Source organism: Protopterus annectens, chromosome 11.part0 (assembly GCF_019279795.1).
Source record: "Protopterus annectens isolate FY-2018-M chromosome 11.part0, PAN1.0, whole genome shotgun sequence".
Classification (NCBI taxonomy): Eukaryota; Metazoa; Chordata; order Ceratodontiformes; family Protopteridae; genus Protopterus; species Protopterus annectens.
This window is the reverse complement of record NC_056745.1, coordinates 521,925,068-521,946,106: the sequence shown is the minus strand read 5'-3', so window position 1 is coordinate 521,946,106 and position 21,039 is coordinate 521,925,068. Positions and strand designations below refer to the sequence as shown.

General features: G+C 44.3%; 1 protein-coding gene across 1 annotated transcript in view; it reads right to left on the bottom strand.

The window, feature by feature from the left end:
• The window catches only part of AUH (AU RNA binding methylglutaconyl-CoA hydratase), a 1,941,763-nt gene that overhangs the window by 506,742 nt on the left and 1,413,982 nt on the right, over positions 1 to 21,039 (bottom strand). The window lies entirely within an intron of this gene.

The window sequence follows — 21,039 nt, the reverse complement described above, 5'->3', positions numbered from 1 at the left end:
TGTAAGTAATGATTCAAAGTCAGTAGTAGTCTCTTAACATGGATCTATGTACCAGATATGCATCATCCTCTGGAAGGATGTCACAAAAAAGGGTCTATATTAGAACATAGAGGTTTCAAAACTTTGAATGTTCTAATATGGAACCCTAGGCAGTGAAAGCTTAAAATATCGAAGCAACAGAAATCAAATTTTTTCCTAGGGAAAGAATTTGGTTGTCCGTTTCTGTTGCTTTGGTATTTTCAGCGCTATGGTGGAAAGTTACGGGTCGGGTTCAGGTAAGTGTGCGATTGTGTGGACTTGAGAGTTAGGGTGGGTGAGGTATGTGTGCGATTGTGTGGATGTGAGGGTTAAGGCGGGTTAGGTGAGTGTGCAATAGTGACGGACCTTAGGGTTAGGGTTTGGGTTAAGGTAAGCGGATAGTTAGTGGTGTGTGTATAGTTTAGTGTAGGGTTAGGTGTAAGATTTTAGGTGTATGTGTGTGGATTGCTGTTTGTTTGGTGTGCTTGTGTTGTGTGAATGTGTTTTGGAACAGCGATTCTTTTCCCTAGGAAAAAAATAGCTGTTCTGACAATTTGAAATTGTAAGCTTTCGCTTACATAGGGTCGATTAATCACCATTTGCTTTTTTAAGCAGTCAGTGATCTAATATAGACCCACAAAAAAGTATAAAAGACCTTTTTATAAACAGTATCAGTGCAACTAGTTGATAGAATTGTCACCTCTCTTTCTGTAGTTCTGTCCTCTGTGTGTGTGTGTGTGTGTGTGTGTGTGTGTGTGTGTGTGTGGGGGGGGGGGTGCTTGAAATGGTAAATTTGCTGATATTTAACAAGAAAAAATATTTTATGACTTTTCTTTAAATGACACAGAAATCTTTGATACAATGTTTGTTATCTTAACATGTAAACTACTACAAATAATCAACTTTTAAGGCTTAGCATTTCAATGTTGTGATGCTGCTTATATAAATTTGTCAGAAGAGGTGACAAGTGCCTTTAAACCCGACTGATCTAATTGCTGTGTTTTACCATCAAAGAGGAGTGTTACGTTCTCCTCCTTTCTGCATCACAAAAAATGGTAAACGGTTCCACAGCTTTCTGTCTTTATATAGCAGCTTCTGTGCACTTGCCATTAGCAGGATTAATTGCCTATCCAAGACTGACAGCAGTACCTCACAGGGTAAATTACATACTTATTTGGGACTACGGTATGCCATTGTAGGCAGAGACAGATTCCTCTACAAAGTATACGAGAAGTTAAGTTTTAAAAAAGTAGGTGGCCTTTCCCTTCCTTTGATTCCAATGCAAGGCAATTAAAGTTTTAAAAAGTACAAGCAGGTTTCTGGTATCTACACAATGCTAGAACCATATTGTGGGGAGAAAAGGAACCTAAGGATTGAGTTATACTGTAGGAGAGGAAGGAGTTCTCCTTTAAAAGTATCAGTGCACACTCGACTTCACATAGCTAGAATAGAAAAAGAAAGCATTGAGAAATATTAGTCATTCAAAATGCAAACAGATGAACATGGACTGGAATACATAAGCCCTCAACAAAGTGAATACTAAAAGACACACAACTTGTAGAGTCAACAAGAGGCCAACATAGATAATTTATAAAACATGTAAAAAATGCTCTTCTGAGGTCGCTGTCATAAATTTTATTCACCACACACCAAAATAATCCAATAGAAAAAGACGAATGAAATACAAAGTTCTAAAACATAAAAGTACTTAGCGCTTTCACCCTGAATCACTTCTGGGCATCTTCAGAGTACTAATGCATTGTACAGCCTGCTACCAATATATAGATGTCATCACTAATTACACAACACCTACAAATTAGTTAATTATGAATTAATAATAGTTTTAAAGACATATATATACATATACATTTAGACTATTGTTAACTTGGCACAATGTTTGAATTGTAAAAAAACACATTTTTAAAATCAATAATTTCATAGTTATCTTAATATAATGTTAAAAATTGAAAATACTTAAATACATTAAGTCTTAGCTGCCATAAACATTCCTTGGCTTCTAACTATGATAACTTGTTAGAAGCCAAGGAATGTTTATGGCAGCTAAGACTTAATGCATGTTGCATACCTGGCATTAATGGACACATTTCTATTTCCAGTATTTTAAAACAAAGATCCTACTGTATTTAATCACTGTTTTATTATATTATTAATATCTTCTTTCTGAGTCTCTAAATCTAGTTGGTTGCAAAATTAAAACATTTATAATTGTATTTACATGATATTTTACAAATATATATATATTTTTATGCTTATTTATATTTTGATTCTAATATAATACATTTATTAGTGTTTAAACTATTTTAAACAAGAGTACAATAATAATAATTGTTTAAGTATTTTTTTCACTGTACTATTGATTCTTTTTAATTTTCAATTTTTAACATTATATTAAGATAACTATGAAATTATTGATTTTAAAAATGTATTTTTTACAATTCAAACATTGTGCCAAGTTAACAATAGTCTAAATGTATATGTATATATATGTCTTTAAAACTATTATTAATTCATAATTAACTAATTTGTAGGCGTTGTGTAATTAGTGATGACATCTATATATTGGTAGCAGGCTGTACAATGCATTAGTACTCTGAAAATGCCCAGAAGTGATTCAGGGTGAAAGCGCTAAGTACTTTTACGTTTTAGAACTTTGTATTTCATTTGTCTTTTTCTATTGGATTATTTTGGTGTGTGGTGAATAAAATTTTTTTCAGCGACCTCAGAAGAGCCTTTTTTACATGTTTTACTGGTTTACATAGTTCATGGTTAATAGATAATTTATACTCAGTTCTCCAAAAGGCTCACTCTCTGTAATAAGATCATTTAAAAAAGACATACCGAAATTATCACAAAACCCATCATGTTTTTACTGCTACCCATTACATGCAAATGAAGTACACTTCAAAACTGCAAATGGATGGTACTGTAAGCAACTTAGAGAAATTAGCCACTTATCAAAAGAGTGGCAAAACAATACAACTTAAGAAAAAAGTTAAATGATTCTCCTAGGCAACTACAGTACAGCTTTTTAAAAGTATTGGTATAGGAGCATGACAAATAATTGTTATAACAGCAAAAGTATTGAAAGCAAGTTTACAAAGCCAATGGATAGCATCACTAAAAGGCCTACATAAATGAAGCAACCTGGAAGTGCAGGCACAGAAAGGCTGAATAATGAACTATCATTCAAAGACCAAAACTGGAAATTCTAACCCTCACTCTTAGATTATTAAAAAGTTTTATAGAGTGGCCTCACCGCTGCAATACCAAAATGGGAGCTATGCTTTCACATCCTATCCATACTTCTTACATATGCTAACTCCAAGACAGTTACTCCTAGGAGTAGGGGGAATATGCCTTAAACTGTATCCATGGCAGAAAGGGATGGAGCTCTGACTGTTACCCAGGTGGCATGGGTCTGATTAGTAGAACTAGCAATGGAGAAGCCAGACAGGGAGGGGTAGAACAAAAAAGATAGTTTGCTCATCTCTGTTGGGAGGGAGAGGGATGTGTGCACTCATAGGCAAATAAGGCAGTGAGGTTTCTATGGTGCAGGCTGGGAAATCTACCACTAAGTGCTTTAATGTGAGATGCAGGGCTGCTTGGAGATAATCCTAATTTGATGCTGATTAACTGGTTTGTCAGTGGGTTAGAACCATTTTGAAGTAATTCAGTAAACCTATCATTGTGTTATTTGAATTTAGAAAACAATGTCATAAGCATAAAGGGTGCACTTAAGTTTAGGATGATCCAGGGTGACACAGCATTGTTAATGAGAAAAGCAGGAGACCTAGTACACAGCAATGGGTTCGTAGGTAGTTACTGGGCTTGCAGTCTAGGAGACCAATAAGAAACTTAACCCAAATTTCCAAATACCCCAAAGCACTGACTGTTAAGTGACTTGCGTAAAATTATACAGGGGGAAAGGAAGACTGAAAGAATCAAACCCTGTACCTCATTAATAGCTCACAGCCTTAATGCTGTATGCTAACTGCCAGAGAAAACACACTACCCCATCTAGGAACCAAACCCTGAACCATCTGCACCTCAGGTAAACAGTGTACCATTAACCAGCCTCAGATGTGCTCCACTACTAAAGGAAGTGAAGTGAGATATTTTATTGAGGTACTTTTTAAATCATGTGATTACTTCATCATAAAACCCATAACTAATAAGTTTGTCAATAAGAAGGTAAAGGTCAGTGTTTTCAAAGGCTCCCTATAAAAGCAACAGACAATGCTATAGAGATTAGATTAGTTTAGATGAGTCCTAAAATTTAATATCATCCTCTTTTTAGTAACAGTCAAGTTGTAGTAACAAATCTTCTTTCAGCTGTAAGTTAAATAAAGCTAATGATAATATACAACCCATATATAAATCCCTAACTATGGCTCAGGTGTACCGAGTTTGATTAGCATCACAGGCACCTGTAGCAGCTGGCTGGGGAGCATGGCAGCGAGCAGCGGCTGCTGGATCACCCATCCTAGGGGGAGGAAAGTAGTTTGGTTCTCCACATATGGTGACACCTAGCGAGAGCAGAAGATGTTTTCCCATGCAGACTTGGCTAGCCAAGACTTTGTAGTCAAGGTAGGAAGCAGCAGTAAGCTTAGGGAAATCCAGCTCCCCATGGGAGATTGCAATAACAGGTTCTGTAGAGCTACTGAGGGGGAAGGAAGTGCTCCCAATGGGGAGAGATTAGGCTGGCCCCACAGGACCAGTAGTCCAGTTCACTCCCTACCACCAAACTCTAACCAAGGAGTGGAAGGCTGACTGGGACTCCCAGCCAGGAACAAGTAGACCATAGGGCTCTAACTCAGCCTGGGACTGCCAGCTCCCATGGCCTCTGAATGGGTCGGTCAGTTGGGTATTCATACTGGAGCCATCAGGCGTAAAAAAAATATAATATCCATAATAAGTGGTATACTTTTGGAATCTATTACATATTATCTTATTATATGTAATATACTGTTATGTATTACATATTATCTTATTATATGTAATATACTGTTATGTATTACTACTTATATGTAATATACTGTTATGTATTACATATTATCTTATTATATGTAATATACTGTTATGTATTACATATTATCTTATTATATGTAATATACTGTTATGCATTACATATTATCTAATGTGACCTTTTTCAACAGTTTGCTCTTTTCTAGCATTATGTTACAATCTGCTAACACTGATATAAAAATCTGGATAAACAATCACAGATCAAGAAATATGGATACAAATGTACCCTAAAACGCTTATTACTCTGACTGGCTTGGTATCTTAGTGCCTGGAATCACATAACCTAAACCATCTCTGCTGCCAGTTTTCTGACAAAAGCCATAAATTAAAACGTTATGCCATAAAAGAAAACAAGGAGGAGTCCTGTTTAAATTCCATACCCAAACAATGCAGCATATCCTCTACAAAAGCATGTTATTCCTAAAATATATGAAATGGGTTACTTTTGCTTGTTTTCTGTTCCTCCCTCCACCCAAAAAGTTTTTTCTTATACAGTTGATGTGGATATAAATATGCACTAAAGAATATATTTGTCTGAATGGCTTGGTTTCTAGATATTTTTGACTACTTAAAAACTTATCCTAATCTAGAAATTAAAGCTTTATACTGTGTTTGAAAATATAACTGTGGTGGTGGTGCTGCAGTAGCGCTGTCGCCTGACAGTAAGACGTTGTCCCGTTCGATTCTCAGCTAGAGCGTCTTCTGTCTGGAGACATGCGTGAATGGGTGTACCTTCGTTGAAGGTTTTGTGTCAGGGCTGGCAACTCGGCACGTAAAAATCTACTGCCAATCATTAGCAGACCGGAGTTCCGCTGTGGCGACCCCTAACCGGGAAAAGCAGAAAGACACCACAACAACAACAACAACAACAACTGTGTTTGAAAATATGAAGGACTCTTTTATATTCTCTACCCATTAGAACTGTGCATATCAAATACAATCAATTTATTCTCAAAAATTGTCAACTAGGTTAACTTTGCTTTTGTTTTCTGCCCAGAAAATTTGGTAATTAAATTAAAAATTATCAAAGAAAAAACAATGTACTATTGAGCTAATTCTGAAAAGGGCTATTTTTGAAAATATATTTTACTAGAAATACCCCTCTTGGTTGTAATGTTGTCACAACTTAATATAGAGAGATTGTAGATCTTAAACGTGTTCTGGGACTGGGCTGTTCATAAACCTAGTGCACAGCTGTAAAAATGCATTCCGTATACTGTCTAGTACACCACTACTCACAGCCACAATTCACAGACGTAAAAAGAGTGGTGTACACAAACCTGCTTCTGTGAATGGTGTAAAGCTGTGTATAGCATACAGTGATGGAATATTTCATTACTACCAGTCAGTGCTAAACAATTACAATTAACTGGAATACAGCTGTGTTTGAAAGTTATTTGGAAAGAAGAAAGGAAGACTAGGTTAAAAAAGATGGTGTAACAGTCTGGCTATACTTCTGTTAGTAGATTACTATTCAGCAGAGAAAACAAATTAAAAAAAATCTAAATGTTCTACAGTGTTCAGCAAGCAACTGTTTCTTATTCCGCCAGGCATCCAATTCAGTAGCAGTATTACATTTATTTCATTCAAGTCTTATTCAGCTATTTTTGCACTGACCAGCAGTAACTACATTATGACATAATATCATGCCAATCAACCTACAGCACATTCTGTTTCAGGCAACAAAACAATTGTGATGACATTAAAAGAAGACGATTGTCTCAGTGTGTTTCCCAACTGCAGGGGGGGCAGGTGCTGGGGATGTCCTGGTTTACTGATGGTGGGGACAGGGGGATGAAGTTTTCACTGAACCTGTCTGAACCAGTTTGGTTATACCTATGGCAGTGTTCTTGACCATAAGTTTAGAGCAGATTTGGGTGTTACTTTTGAGACTGCAGATGTTTGTGAAGAAGGCTTTGTGACTGTCCTTCGTGCATGTGGCCAATTTGGACTCAAAGTTAGCCTTAGAGAATTTTACAAGTTACCTTATTTGCTTGTTCAGACAAAGGAGAGATTGCTTCCAACTTAGCACCTGCTCCTTCTTGGTCCTGGACAGCAATTTTTTTTTTCCTTTTATTACAGAGTTTGTTTATTACTGCTGTCCACCAGACAGGTTTACTATTCCTTGAGGAAGATGGTATGGTCCTGTAAGGTATTGATAAGTCCTTACAGCTATGTAAGTGCTCATATAGTTTTTTGGTATAGGCTTGGACATTAGTGCTAGTTCCAACAGAAGGGACGGTGGCTGTGAAGCTGCTTTTACCTGCTCTCGGCAGGTTGCAATAAGCTTTGGAAAAGTTTTTTTGTTTGACCCTGACAAGCTTGCATTACTATGGTGGGCAGGGGGGGCTTCACCAAAAATATGCCACTGTGGTGATTTTCCTCTACCAGACATTTATTTAGTTATATTTATTTATTTGCATTTATTTATCGGGATGGTCTACTGGGCAGGAATGAGCCCATTGTCAGTGGAGGCCTGGACAGAAAAGCTCAACATTAACAAGCACATACAATACAAGATACACAAGTCAAGACTCAGAATTGCAGACACACAGGTAAACATGTCAATATTATAAACTTCAAGTAACATAGAAAGTTTATTTACAATTTGTAATGATATGTTCTGCAAGAACATCAATAGACATGCAGCAGTGAATACAAAATAATTGTACATGTAAATCACATCATTACAGTGTGAAAGTAGCTGTCTCCAAGTCACGAGTGGAGTCGTTCGGTCCTGGGTCCTCTCCTGTTTGGTATCTACTTCTCTGAAGTTCAGCCCAACATGAAGGGACTCTGGCTGACAAAGTTCGCAGACAATTGCAAATTGGGAGCCATAATTAACCCCCCCAAGTGATGTTGACATCCTACAGAAATGCCTCACCGAGACCAATGACTGGTGTCAGAACCATGGCCTTAAGCTCAATGCCAAAAAATGTCGTCATCCCCTTTCCTTTGGGAAAAACCTGGTTCCCATGAATTACCACATCAATTGTAGTCCACTGAACACAGAAGGCGTTATAAGAGATCTGGGAACAGAGGTTGACAGCAACCTCTCTTTTGACCACCACATTGCCACTGTGGTCAGAAAGACCTTCTATGTGGCACATCTCATTACTAAGGGTTTTGTATCCAGGAAGAAAGAGGTCACTGCCTCCCTCTACTCTTCCCTCATTAGGCCAATCATCGAGTACAATGCCCCATTTCGCATGTACCTCACTAGACATCTGCAACAACTGGAGAGGCCACAAAGGTACCTCACAAAGAGGATCCTGGGCCTTAAACACTTGTCCTATATGGACAGACTAAAAAAACTCCAACTATTCTCTGTCTCATATCACCTACTTAGAGGTGATCTCTGTTTGACTTACAAAGCAATGTCTAACCCAGCTCTTAGAAATGCTACATCTAAAGAAATCGCAATCCCACCACACTACACGCTCCAGAGACCCCAACCTCATTACCACAATCAACAGACCATACTGAGGGACAGGTTCATAACCCAGAGACTGCCCTTGCTATGGAATAGACTTCCCATACATGTCAAGCAGAGCACCTCACTGGCCCTCTTCAAGAGAAATCTTAATGAGTGGATGGGAAACAGAAAATTCACCCCGTGGATCACTCCAGTGGCTCTACTTGATAAAGGCACTGGGAACTGAGGTCGGATGGCATGATGCCAGGGTAATCCTATGGGCTAGGCTTGTAAAGGCTCCAGGGCCATTAGCCTAGTACACACCTATGAACCTATGGATACCAGGTAAGTATGGTATTCATAGAGGAAGGTAGACATAAATAAGAAGTTATGTACTCACCATAACATTCCATCTGAGTAGGTAAACTTAATTCGTCAGCAACCTTTGGGAATCAGATCCGAGCCGGCAGTTTTCAACAGCTTTAGATCCGAGCTCCAAGCTCCTCCCCCTACCCATAATCCCCTGCCAACCCTGACTGACCTCAGATCAAGTTTGCCCAACAGCAGAAAACTGCTAGCAATGACTAATCCCAAGATAAATGGGTAAAACCCATGGACCTGAATATGAGAACATTTGCAAGTGAGGGGGCAGGAGGGAGGGACGGTTGCTGACAAATGAAGTTTACCTACTCAGATGGAACGTTGTGGTGAATACATAACTTCTTAATCTGAAGTAGTTAACTTCATTTGTGCAGCAACCTTTGGGACAGAGTCCCCAGCTACCTAAACCTTGGTTGGCCTTTATGGAAGGATGTTCCAGAGCACTGCAGAGCCAAAGGATGCTCTCCCTCTGGAGATAATGTCCAATTTATAGTGATTGATAAAAGTATGAGATGAAGCCCAAGTGGCTGCCGAGCAAATATCATCCAAAGAAACTCTAGCTCTGAAAGCCGCAGGGGTAGACATAGATCGAGTAGAGTGGGCATGGACTCCTTGAGGTGCGGGCCTGCCCGAACTGTCGTATGCTAAAAGGATGCACTGTGAAATCCATCTAGAGAGTGTGACTTTTGATACAGGTTTACTCAAGTTAAATTTGGCAAAGTAGATGAACAACTGGTTGGATTTCCTATAACCAGATGTCCTGTGGATGTAGAAGCGAAGTTGTCTATGAATGTAATTTGTATTCCCCTTTGTTATGGTAGTTAGGAAAAAAGACCGGCAAGTTGATGGACTGGTTAATATTTGACTCAGAGGCAACCTTGGGAAGAAAGGAGGGATTGGTCCTGAGGTAAACTCGACCCTTGTGAAAGGTCAAGTAAGGGGGTTTTTACACATAGGGCCTGTAGTTCGAGCCGAGGTGATAGCGACAAGAAAGGCTGTTTCCATGTTAAGAATTTAAGATCTATGGAGGCTGCAGGCTCAAAAGGGGGAGCTGTCAAGACCTGAAGCACCAACGTTAAATCCCAAGGAGGGACCACCTCCTTCACTGGGGGTCTGAGCAAAAAGGTGCCCTTCAAAAAGGTCTTACACAATTTCGTGGTGATTAAAGGGCCCAATTCATTTCCAACGTGATAATGAGAGATAGCTGCTAGTTCGACCTTGACTGTGGAGGAACTAGCTCCTTGATGAAACAGTCCTGACAGAAAGTCTAATACAGCAGGCAGAATAGCTATTAAAGGATCCAAATTTTTGCGTTCCGCCCAAATGGAGAAACGTTTCCATTTGCTGCTATAGATCTTTCTAGTAGAAGGTTTGTGCGCAGCTACTAGAATGGTTTTAACTGGGGAAGAGATGCCAGGAGTCCTAGCTGTGAGTGGAACTGGAGCAGCCAAGCCGTGAGCTTGAGGTTGTTCAGGTTCGGGACTGGGAGATCTAGGGGGTGGGATATTAGATCCTGACGGGGATCCAGAATCCAAGGAGGATTCACGAGATGAGACCAAAGGTAAGGGAACCAGGTATGACGAGGCCAAAACGGGGCAATGAGGATTATCCTGCTCCCCAACTGACTGGCTTTCTGAAGAAACTTCAGCATTAGAGGAAGAGGAGGGTAAGCATAAAGAAGACCGGGAGGCCAAGCATGCACCAGAGCGTCTCTCGGGGGTTCCCCGGAGGGGAAATGAGAGCAAAGTAGTCGTAACATTTTGTGTTCGAGGGAGAGGCAAAGAGATTGCAATAGGGTTGACCCCATTTGGCGAAGATCCGATTCGCTATCTCGGGATTCAGAGACCACTCGTATGGTAACAGGATGGTGCGACTTAGTTTGTCCACTAGGATGTTGGACCATCCCAGAATGTGCATTGCTATGAGAAAGCAGTTGGGGGAGACAGCCCATTCCCACACTCTCATGGCCTCTCGACAGAGTGGGTAAGACCTGGTTCCCCCTTGTTTGTTGATGTACCAGACAACCGACATGTTGTCCATCTTAATTGCAATCGTTCCTACTGGAAGAAGGTCCTGAAGTGTTTGCAACGCTAACAGCACTGCCCTCATCTCTAGGACGTTGATATGCAGTGAGGTCTCCATGAGGTCCCACATGCCTTGGACTGTCCTGCCCGAACAATGCCCCCCCACCCTAGACGGGAGGCATCCGTGGTCACTGTGGCTACAGGAGGGGTCATAGAAAAGGGGCGTCCTTGCTGAAGGTCTGGAGATTGGAGCCACCATTGGAGGGCCCTCTTGCAGGCCCTGCTGAGGGGGATGGGATGGCTCAGAGGGGACCACTGGATCTGGAGGGTCCATTGTAAGACCTTCATGTTCAAACGTGCCATTGGCAATAGGTTGATCGCTGCCGCCATCGAGCCAAGAGCCCTCAGGACCAATTCCGCCAGGGGAGCTGGAGATGGTAGAATGGCCTGCACATTTAGCTTCAGGGATAGTAGCCGGTCTGTGGTCAAGAAAGCTAGGAGCTTGTTTGTGTCCAATCTGGCCCCTATGAAGTCTATAATCTGAGCCGGAGTAAGAGACGACTTCTCTATGTTCATAGTGATCCCCAGCCGGGGAGCTAGATGGAGAAAGTAGTTTCTGGCTGAACAGAGTAGATGCCTTGTCGGGGCGGTCAGGAGCTAGTCGTCCAGGTACGGGAAGACCTGAATTCCCTGGAGCCTCAGGTGGGCCACTAACACTTTGGTGAACACCCTGGGGGCTGTGGTGAGACCAAAGGGGAGGACCCTGAATTGGTAATGACTGGCTCCTAGCCGGAAGCGGAGGAACCTCCTGGATCGCCTGTCCATCAGAATGTGGTAGTACGCATCCTTGAGGTCTACAGAGCACATCCAATTGTTCTCCCGTAAGAGGGGGAGAATGGATTGAAGAGTGACCATGTGGAACTTCTCTTTGGTTACTGACAGATTCAGGGAAGAAAGGTCAAGGATTGGTCTCAAGTCCCCTGTCTTTTTTGGCACCAAGAAAAACCTGGAGTAAAAACCCGGTCCCGCACCCGTCTGGGGGGACGTGTTGGATGGCTCTTTTTCCCAGCAAATGTTGGATTTCCATTGCTGCTGCCTCCCTCTGATCGGGTGGGACATTGGGGAGGTATCCGGGGCTGTGTGGGTAACGAGAGAAGGGAATCTGATATCCTCTGGATATGATGCGAAGCACCCAGCGGTCTGTCGTGATGGACTCCCAAGCTGCTGGGGGCTTCGAGAAATGCTCCCCGACTGCCTCCAGAGTGGAGCAGTTGGGCAACCCCTCAGGGGTGTTGTGTGGGTTGGTCCGAGAAGGGTTTTCTGGATCCAAAGTTCCGCGGGCCCCCTCTGCCTCTAGGGTGGCGTCCACCCTGCCCTCCTCTGCCGCGGAAGGGCTGGGAGTCCGGAGCGGAACGGGACTGTTGCGACTTCCAAGAACCACATCTTCTTCTGTCCCTTTTGGTTCTTAGTAAAGGACCTCTGGGGAGCAGAGAAGTGGACTCCGACGGCAGACAATGGCTTCCCGTCCTTTTCACTCTGGACCAAGGTATCTCGCATGGTTTTGCCAAAGAGGGCAGAACCATCAAAAGGGGCATTAGCGAATGACGCCTTGAAGGGTTCCGCAAAATCACAGTGTCAGAGCCAGGCCTGACATCTCATAATGAGGCCCGCACCGCCGGCTCTAGTGGCTCCTTCCGTGGCATGAGACAGAAGCCACATAGAGGTGTTAGATATGGATCGTAGAGTGGCCATCCGGGTGGAGTGCAATTGTTTGTCCTCCGCCGACATGGACTCGGGGGGCGACGCAGCGTACTCTTTAATAAGGTCCCGCTGCAGTCGGAGCACGTGTGCCATGTAGTTCAGTGACCTCACCGAGAAGGTCGCTGAATTAAACTCCCGCTTCCCTAGGAGGTCCATCGACCGAGACTCCTTGCTCGGGGGATGAACTGAGGGACTCTCCTGAGCAAGTTCCCTCTTGGTGGCCGCCGCCACCAACATGGCATCTACCGGAGGACCCTTACTCCAGTGTGACTTGTCAGGGGGTGGGCTAAGGATCTTGTCTGGGCGCTTGGGGACTGGCTCCACAATGTCCGGCTCCTTCCATGCCCTGGTAGTGATCAAATCTACCAGGGGGTCGGCCGGAGGGGACACCCAAGATGTAGACGGGCCTGCTTCAAACACCTCCAGGAACATGGATTCGTCTGAGGTAGGCTTTGGGGCAGACCACCCGCCCTTTATTCTGAGCATCTCCATGATGTCACCAAATGAGACATCTTCAGGGGGTGATCTTGGGGAGCCTTCCCCTTCCTCCAAATCCGTGTCCTCAGTCAAGGACTCGGGAGAGTCCAGTGCACCTTCACTTGTGAGGGACCTCCTCAGGGAGCTGTCTGAGGAGGTCTCACCAGCAACGTCTTGTTCCACTGGAACTATCTGGGATGTCAAAGCAGGCTGTCCCTGGGGCCGGGTGATGGAAGCCAGGCCCAACTGAGAAGGAGTGCAGAGTGGAGCCGTGGCAAGGGTCGGGGGCCTGGAATCCCTCGACAGAAAGTACAGTTTTGTACCTTCCATAAATGTAGATGTTCGAGTTCTCATACAGCTGCAGTCATCACACTTGGGTTATCCTGCCATCAGGCGGGTCCTCGGTCGGCCGAATTCCAAAGTCTAGGTCCGGCGTCGGTTGTCGTCGCTTCCTCCCTGACGTCAGTGCGGCAGGGTATAAAAGAGGCAGCCGACACCATTTTCTTCAGTTTTTCTTGCCCCAGATGTCAGGTGCCCCCAGAAAGGAAGGCAATACATGATGTTATGCAAACATACATAAGTAAATAAATCAAAACAGTAGTTGCAAGCAAATACATCATGAAGGAATACTCCAAATAGGCTGTATGTTAAGGTGTTTGTCATAAGCCCTGTCCTAAGAGGGGATGGAGGGAGGGTAACCTGGACTGCAGCTGTATGAGCACTCGAACATCTACATTTATGGTAGGTACAAAACTGTACTATGTTCATCGTGCATACAGCTGCAGTCATCACACTTGGGTAGAATCCCAAAGCTAAGTAAGGGTGGCTGGTACTAAGTGGAATTAGGAGGGGCTAGAATGCCCTGCAGGACTGCTGTGGCAAAGCCCGCTCTAGATTTTGAGTATAGTGGAAGGTGGTAGTGCTTGGTGAAAGTGTGCACTGAACTCCAAGTAGCTGCTTCCAAAATGTCCTTGGTAGGGACCCCCCCTGAGGAAAGCTGCTGAGGTAGGTGTAGCCCTGGTGGAGTGGGATCTGATGTATGCAGGCACTGATTTTCCATGAAATGAATAACAAAAGCGTATGCAGTGGACTATCCATTTTAAAATAGTCTGTTTGGAAATAGCCTTTCCTTGAGCACCTGTAGCATAGGACACAAAGAGCTGCTCAGATTTCCTGAATGACTTTGTTCTGTCCAAGTAATAACGAAGTTGCCTGTGAATGTCCAAGGAGTGTAGTAGCCTCTCCCCTTTGTTCTGTGGATTTGGATAAAAGGTAGGTAAATGAATAGTCTGATTCAAAGCCACACTGGATACTACCTTTGGCATGAAGGTAGGGTTGGTTCGTAAGGAAACACTGTCCTGATGGAAAATGATGAATGGTTGCACAGCCATGAGGGCCTGTAGCTCCGAAACCCTGCGTGCTGAGGTAATAGCCAGAAGCAAGGCTGTTTTCCATAACAAGTATTGTAGCTCTGCTGAAGAAGCCGGCTCAAAAGGAGGCAGTGTCAGCTTCTCCAATACAAAGTTGAGGTCCCAAGCTGGAGCTGGTGGTTTCCGTGGGGGTTTTATATCTTTTGCCCCTCTGAGGAAATGCCTTAATAGAGGATGTGAGAATAAAGGAGGATCCGTACTGTATTGTGCTGAAATGGCTGAAGCGTGGATCTTGATGGAAGAGAAGGAAAGGCCACTGTTTAACATCTCAGCTAGGTACTGTAAAATCTGAGGTATATTTATTACCCAAGGATTCTGGCCCTTTGCTTGATTCCAGGAACAAAATCGTTTCCATTTGGCGGAGAAGGTTTTTCTAGTAGAGGGTCTCCTGGCCTCCAAGATGACATCCTGTACCTCTTTGGAGAGGAGAGTCTGTTGGCAAATTAAGGTATTTTCCATGCAGCTAGATTTAGAGTTCTGAGCTGGCTGTGAAGGGTCCTGCAGTTGTGCTGGGACAACAGAAGAGGAACTTGAGGTAGGATCCATGGTGGTGAGTGTGACAGGCTCTTTAGGAGAGGATACCAGTGCTGTTGTGGCCAGTCTGGAGCAATGAGAATCATTTGTGGCCTCTCTGCTCTGGTTTTTAATAGGACTTTGGTCAGTAGAGGCAGAGGAGGAAAGGCATAGACTGTCAATGCTGTCCAATTGAAAGAGAGTGCGTCCACTTTCCAGGCCTGTGGATGATGGGTTCTTGAGCAGAATTTTTAAAACTGGTAATTTCTGTGGGTAGCAAATAGATCTATGTCTGGCTGTCCCTATGCTTGAGTTATCTTTGAGAAGACTTGAGGATGCAACTTCCACTCGTGTGGGTCTGTCATAATTCTGCTTAAGTTGTCTGCCAGTGTGTTTTCCTTCCCTGGCAGGAATTGTGCCTGCAGTTGAACTTGTAATTCCAATGCTGTGTTCCACAGGGTCATAGCTTGCCTGCACAGGAGGTATGAATGCGTCCCTCCCTGTTTGTTTATGTACCACATGACTGTGGTGTTGTCTGTCCTTATTAATAGCTGGCCCGGATGCAGTAGGTCCTTGAAGGTCATAAGAGCATTTTGCACAGCTAGCATCTCCTTTTGGTTGATGTGTAGGTGCATCTGTTTTTGGGACCATTTTCCCTGGATGCACTGATCTGCCATGTGTGCTCCCCAGGCATAGTCTGAGGCGTCTGTTGTGATGATTTGACTTGCTTGTGGTATACAGAAAGGGAGACCCGTGTTTCTTTGGCATGCTTGAGCCCACCACAAAAATTCCTTTTGAAGGCATGGAATGAGTGGTAAAATTGTTTCCAAGCTGTGGCTGTGTTGAGACCATACGTTTTTAGGTACCATTGTAGTCTCCTGCTTTGCAAATGGAATTAGTAGGATGCAGGATGCCATGAACCCCAGAGCCTGCAGGATTTTCCTTGCAGTTAGCCTGGTTAAAGTTGCCATTTTGTTGAAGTATTGAGACAGTTGCCCTTGTTTGTCTGGCGTGAGGTAAGCCATCTGGGCCGTTGTATTTAAGCTGGCACCCAGGAAAATTATCTGTTGAGAGGGTATTAGTTTTGATTTCTTTTTGTTCACTGTGTACCCCAGGCAGTTTAACAGTTTTATTACAAACGCCAGATTCTGCAAAAGAATGTCTTTGCTGTCCGCTTGGATCAGGCAGTCGTCCAGATATGGGTAGATTTGTATTCCTCGTTGTCTGCAGAAAGCAATTACTGATGCCAGGCATTTCATAAACACTCTGGGCGCAGTAGATAAGCCAAAGGGCAATGCAGAGAATTGATAATGGGTTGAACCTGCAAGAAATCTGAGGTATCTTCTGCAATCTTGTCTGATATGGACATGCAGGTATGCCTCCTTGAGGTCCAACGTTACCAGCCAAGACTCCTTGCTCAGCATGGGAAGAAGCTGCTGTAATGTGAGCATCTTGAATTTTGGTACCTCTAGATATGTGTTTAGAATAGATAGATCTAAGATGGGTCTCCAATCTTTGTCCTTCCTTGGTACCAGAAATAGTCTTGAATAAAAACCTTGACCTTGTTCTTTTGCAGGTACCTCTTGAATTGCTTTCATATCCACGAGAGTGGAAATTTGTTTTTGTGCCTCTGCCCATTGATTTTGTGGCAGGTTTGGCATGCCTCTCATTTTTGGAAGGGTGTGAAAGTGGAACCTGTAGCCTCTGTCTATAATATCCAGAATCCATTTGTCCTTTGTAACAATGTGCCAGTTTTTTGCCCAAAGGTGCTGCCATTATTGCTTTGTTTGGCAGGCATAGGGGAAAGTCATTGTGTCTGTTTTCTAAATGACTGTGGTCTATCTTCTCCACCTCTTGGGGCTGGTGCTTGCCACTGCCTAGCTCTGTAAAATCCTTGAGGTTGTCCTCTACCCCTTGGGCGTCCGTATCTACCCCTTTGGGGTCTGTCCGTGGCTGGAAAGGGCCAATTTTTTGAAGGCCAGTTTCTGCTGAAGCGTGGAGGCTGCACCTGCAGGAAATCTTTAACTGCTTGCATATATTTCGCTTTTTCCTCCATTTTCTTTAGCACCTCCTCCACTTTAACACCAAACAATACATCTTTTTGTAGTGGTGCATCTAATAACTTTGCTTTGACATGATCTGGTAAGGTTTGCTCTTTGAGCCAAGCGTGTCTACGTATGACAGATCCCGTGACAGCAGCTCTACATGAGGCCTCTAAAGCATCAAAACCACACTGTAAGGTATGTTTCCCCACTTGTTCTGCTCCATGCAACAAATCCTGCAACTCTCTCAAATCTGGTTGTTCTGTTTGTGTCATTTTGCTTTTCAGCTGAGATAGCAAGAACTGCTGGTACTTTAACATATGAAATTGACAGTTTAATGCCCTCATGGTTAAAGTGGCTGATGTATACACCTTTTTCCCCACCTTTCTAATGCTCTGGAATCTCTCTCTGAAGGTAAAGGGTTTTTAGCAGTAGAGGCCTTAACCCCCTTGGGACCCTGAGAAATAGTTTCTGGGTCAGCAGAAGGGCTTTTATAAAGGAACTGGTGAGAATCAGGAACCCGGTAATATCTGTCTGGTTTAACAGGGGCAGGAGGTAAAGAGTCTGGATTAAGACTGGCTTCTGCGTACACATCATCCAAAATATCTAAGACAGGAGGAATAGCCAGGGGCCTATGTTGGGGAAGCAGCAGAAATTCCCTGAGCCTTTTCTTGGAATCTGAGTAATCTTGGCCTTCCCAGTGGAAGTGCTCTCTCAATGTATGAAGGGTTTCCCCAAAAGAGTAGTCCTCAAGGGGGGAGACCGAGGGAATAGACTCCTCAGCATCAGAGTCTTCAAATGGGGAATAGGCGTAATCCTGGTCCTCAGAAAGGTCTGAGGTAACAGAAGCCTGGTCTGAGGAAGGGAAGTCTTCCTCCAACCTGGGTCTTTTGTCTGAGGGGGGTTGAGAACCCCTGATGAGTGTAACCAAATCCTCAGCCATTTTAAGCATCTGTTTTTTAGGCATGGGGCCTTGAGAGGGGGTCTGAGGACCCTGTTTTTTAATTTTCATTGGAGCTTTAGATTTAGAGAACGATTTAATAGAGAAGGTGGTAGGCCTGAAAACGCCTTCGGAAATGGCAGGCCTCGCTAAATTTTCTGTTTCTCCGCCAAGAGTGGCATCGGTATCTGCAGTGGGAATGGAGACCGAGGAAGCTGCGACCTCGGGTACTGAAGTCGCCAGTAAAATAGTTTCATCGGTAGTCAGGGGCTGCATAGGCGCCTCACTGAGAACCAGAGAACCGGTAGTCGGCCTTAGCGTGATCTCAGTACTCAGTGCAGGCCTCGGATGTCTGTCCTTATCCTTGCGTTTTTTGCTTGAAACTGGCGTCGGTATATCCGATGACATGATATAATTAAATTTTTTGCCAAAATAATGAAGGGTGAACTCCGCCCGGCGCTTAATAGTGCGCTTGTTAAACCTAGCACAAAAACGGCAGGCCGAGACGTCGTGGTCTGGCCCTAAGCAAGGTATACAGTAAGAGTGAAAATCCTTATGCGGTATTTGCTTCCCACAAGAAATGCAATTATTAACTTTGTCTGACATCGGTCTGAGACAAGAAAAGTTTCCCCAACGGGGTACTTAGCTTTAAAGAAGACTTCGGCTGAAATACTTTTCGTAAATCTCAGGAGCTGGCCGACCGACACTTGCGAACTGCTTCTGCTTCGGGCACCACGCGGCAAGAAAGACTGAAGAAAATGGCGTTGGCTGCCTCTTTTATACCCCTGCGGCACTGACGTCAGGGAGGAAGCGACGACAACCGACGCCGGACCTAGACTTTGGAATTCAGCCGACCGAGGACCCGCCTGATGGCAGGATAACCCAAGTGTGATGACTGCAGCTGTATGCACGATGAACATCCCTCTCCACCACGTCGAATGCCGAGGGAGAGCTGCTCTCTCTGGGATCCAAAAGCAGACTCTCCCTCGGATCCGACAGGTGGATTGGGGCCGGCACCGAAGCGATCGGATCTGACAGACCAGCATGCTCTGACCTAGATGGAGCCGAAGGCATACCAATACCGCCAGATCCGAAGCTCAGCGCTCGGTTCCGAGAGCTCGGATCCGAAGAAAATGTACCCAACAGACTCAAGGGAAGTGTCGGCGCCGAAGTACCGGAGGCTATCGGCGCCGACACCCCCCCCCCCGGCTCCAAGGCTGCCCGGCTCCGAAGACTCCAAACTCGGGAAACAGGATGGAGAAGGAGCTATCGAGGCAAAGAAGGGGGTCGAGCTCCCCCCCCCCGGAGGGGGGGAGGCAGAAGCACTCCCATCTGCAGTTGGGCCTGGAGGAATCTTCTCATTATCCGGTCCAAATCTGCATCTGTGAGACTTCTTGTGGATCTCGATGAGGCCACCAAGGCGGGGTGGGAGTGTCGCCTCAATGACCTCGATGGAGATCAGGTCTCCTCCTCCTCAGGACCCGGTGAAAAGCACGGGGACCGGATCCGAGAAGGAGGAGAACCAGAATACCTGGAGGTAGAAGACCACTTAGCTGGGGGGCCGATGCGGAGGCCTCGGCCCGCCACTTGTGGTGCTTCTCCCTCTTCCTTTCTTTCCTAGCCTCCATCTCCTCCGAGTCTAAGGCGGGAGATTGATTCCCGGCCGGGGGAGGGAAGCAGGAGTGGCGGTCACTGCAGCTGCTGCGGGAGCCAAGGAAGGAACGGAGGTAGAAGCCGAATCCGGAGGCAGAAGACCCACCAGAATCAGCTTAGACCTCCGGTCCTTAAGTGCCCTGGGGTTGAACGCTGCACAAATGGTACAACCAGAGGACAGGTGTTCAACCCCAAGGCACAATACACACCGAATGTGGCCATCCGTTGGGGACAGCTTATGGCCACACTCGGTGCACTTAGAGAACATTAACTTTGGGGCCTCAGACATACTGAGAAAGTAACTCACACACACAAGGCCCCAAACACACACACACAACACTGATTTAACCACAAGGTAGGGGAAGGATAACTATTAAGGTAAACTAAGAGAGTTTAGACTATAAGGGGGGTTAAAAACACTCTCACACCAAAAATTAAAGAAAAAGATTTTAAAAAGTAAAATTTTTTTCTCACGAAGAGACGAGAACACCAGGAGACTCAGGATCAAGCTGCTGAATGAAACCGCGGCAAACTAGATTTGAGGTCAGTCAGGGTTGGCAGGGGATTATGGGTAGGGGGAGGAGCTTGGAGCTCAGATCTAAAGCTGTTGAAAACTGCCGGCTCGGATCCGAGGTCGGATCCGATTCCCAAAGGTTGCTGCACAAATGAAGTTAACTACTTCAGATTGACAGTTTAACTAAGGCAGGTATCCTTTTCCTATTCTCATGTTAAATAAACTGAGAAATAAGTTTTGATATCGTGTTAAACACTTATCCACTGGTAGTAGTGGAATATGCCAAACTATTTAAAAAAAAAACAGGGAGGGGGGGACATTATAACTGTAGCAACCCTACTTGAGACAGACAGGTTTAGCTTCCTTCATCTGTGAACCCACAAAAAGTTCTTAACCCAGATTGCTTTAGGGTTTATGCCTACCATTAAGAATGAATTACAGTGTAGGCAGAACCCTAGGCACTTGGAGTGGGATATTCTCATTGTATAAGCAAAACAGAGTCCCTCTACTTTTAGTCCTCTGCACCTGTAACTAACAAGGAACATTTCAGCCTTGGAAAGTACAGTTGTGTAAGATATTATCAAAGCAGTAGATGTGCTACTTCTCACTGTTACAGTATTCTCCTACCGAGGACAGTCTAATGTCTGGCCAGCACACCAAAGCCTTAACAACTTCCAGGTGTCTTATGTCAGATGTATGTCCCATGTACAAGGTATAAGGCACATATGGGCACCTAACCGTTAGAACTAAAGTGCCCCAGCAGAACCAGTGCAATACCAGAATAGACAAAAACATGTACATCCAGGAAGGGAAGAAGAAGGAGAA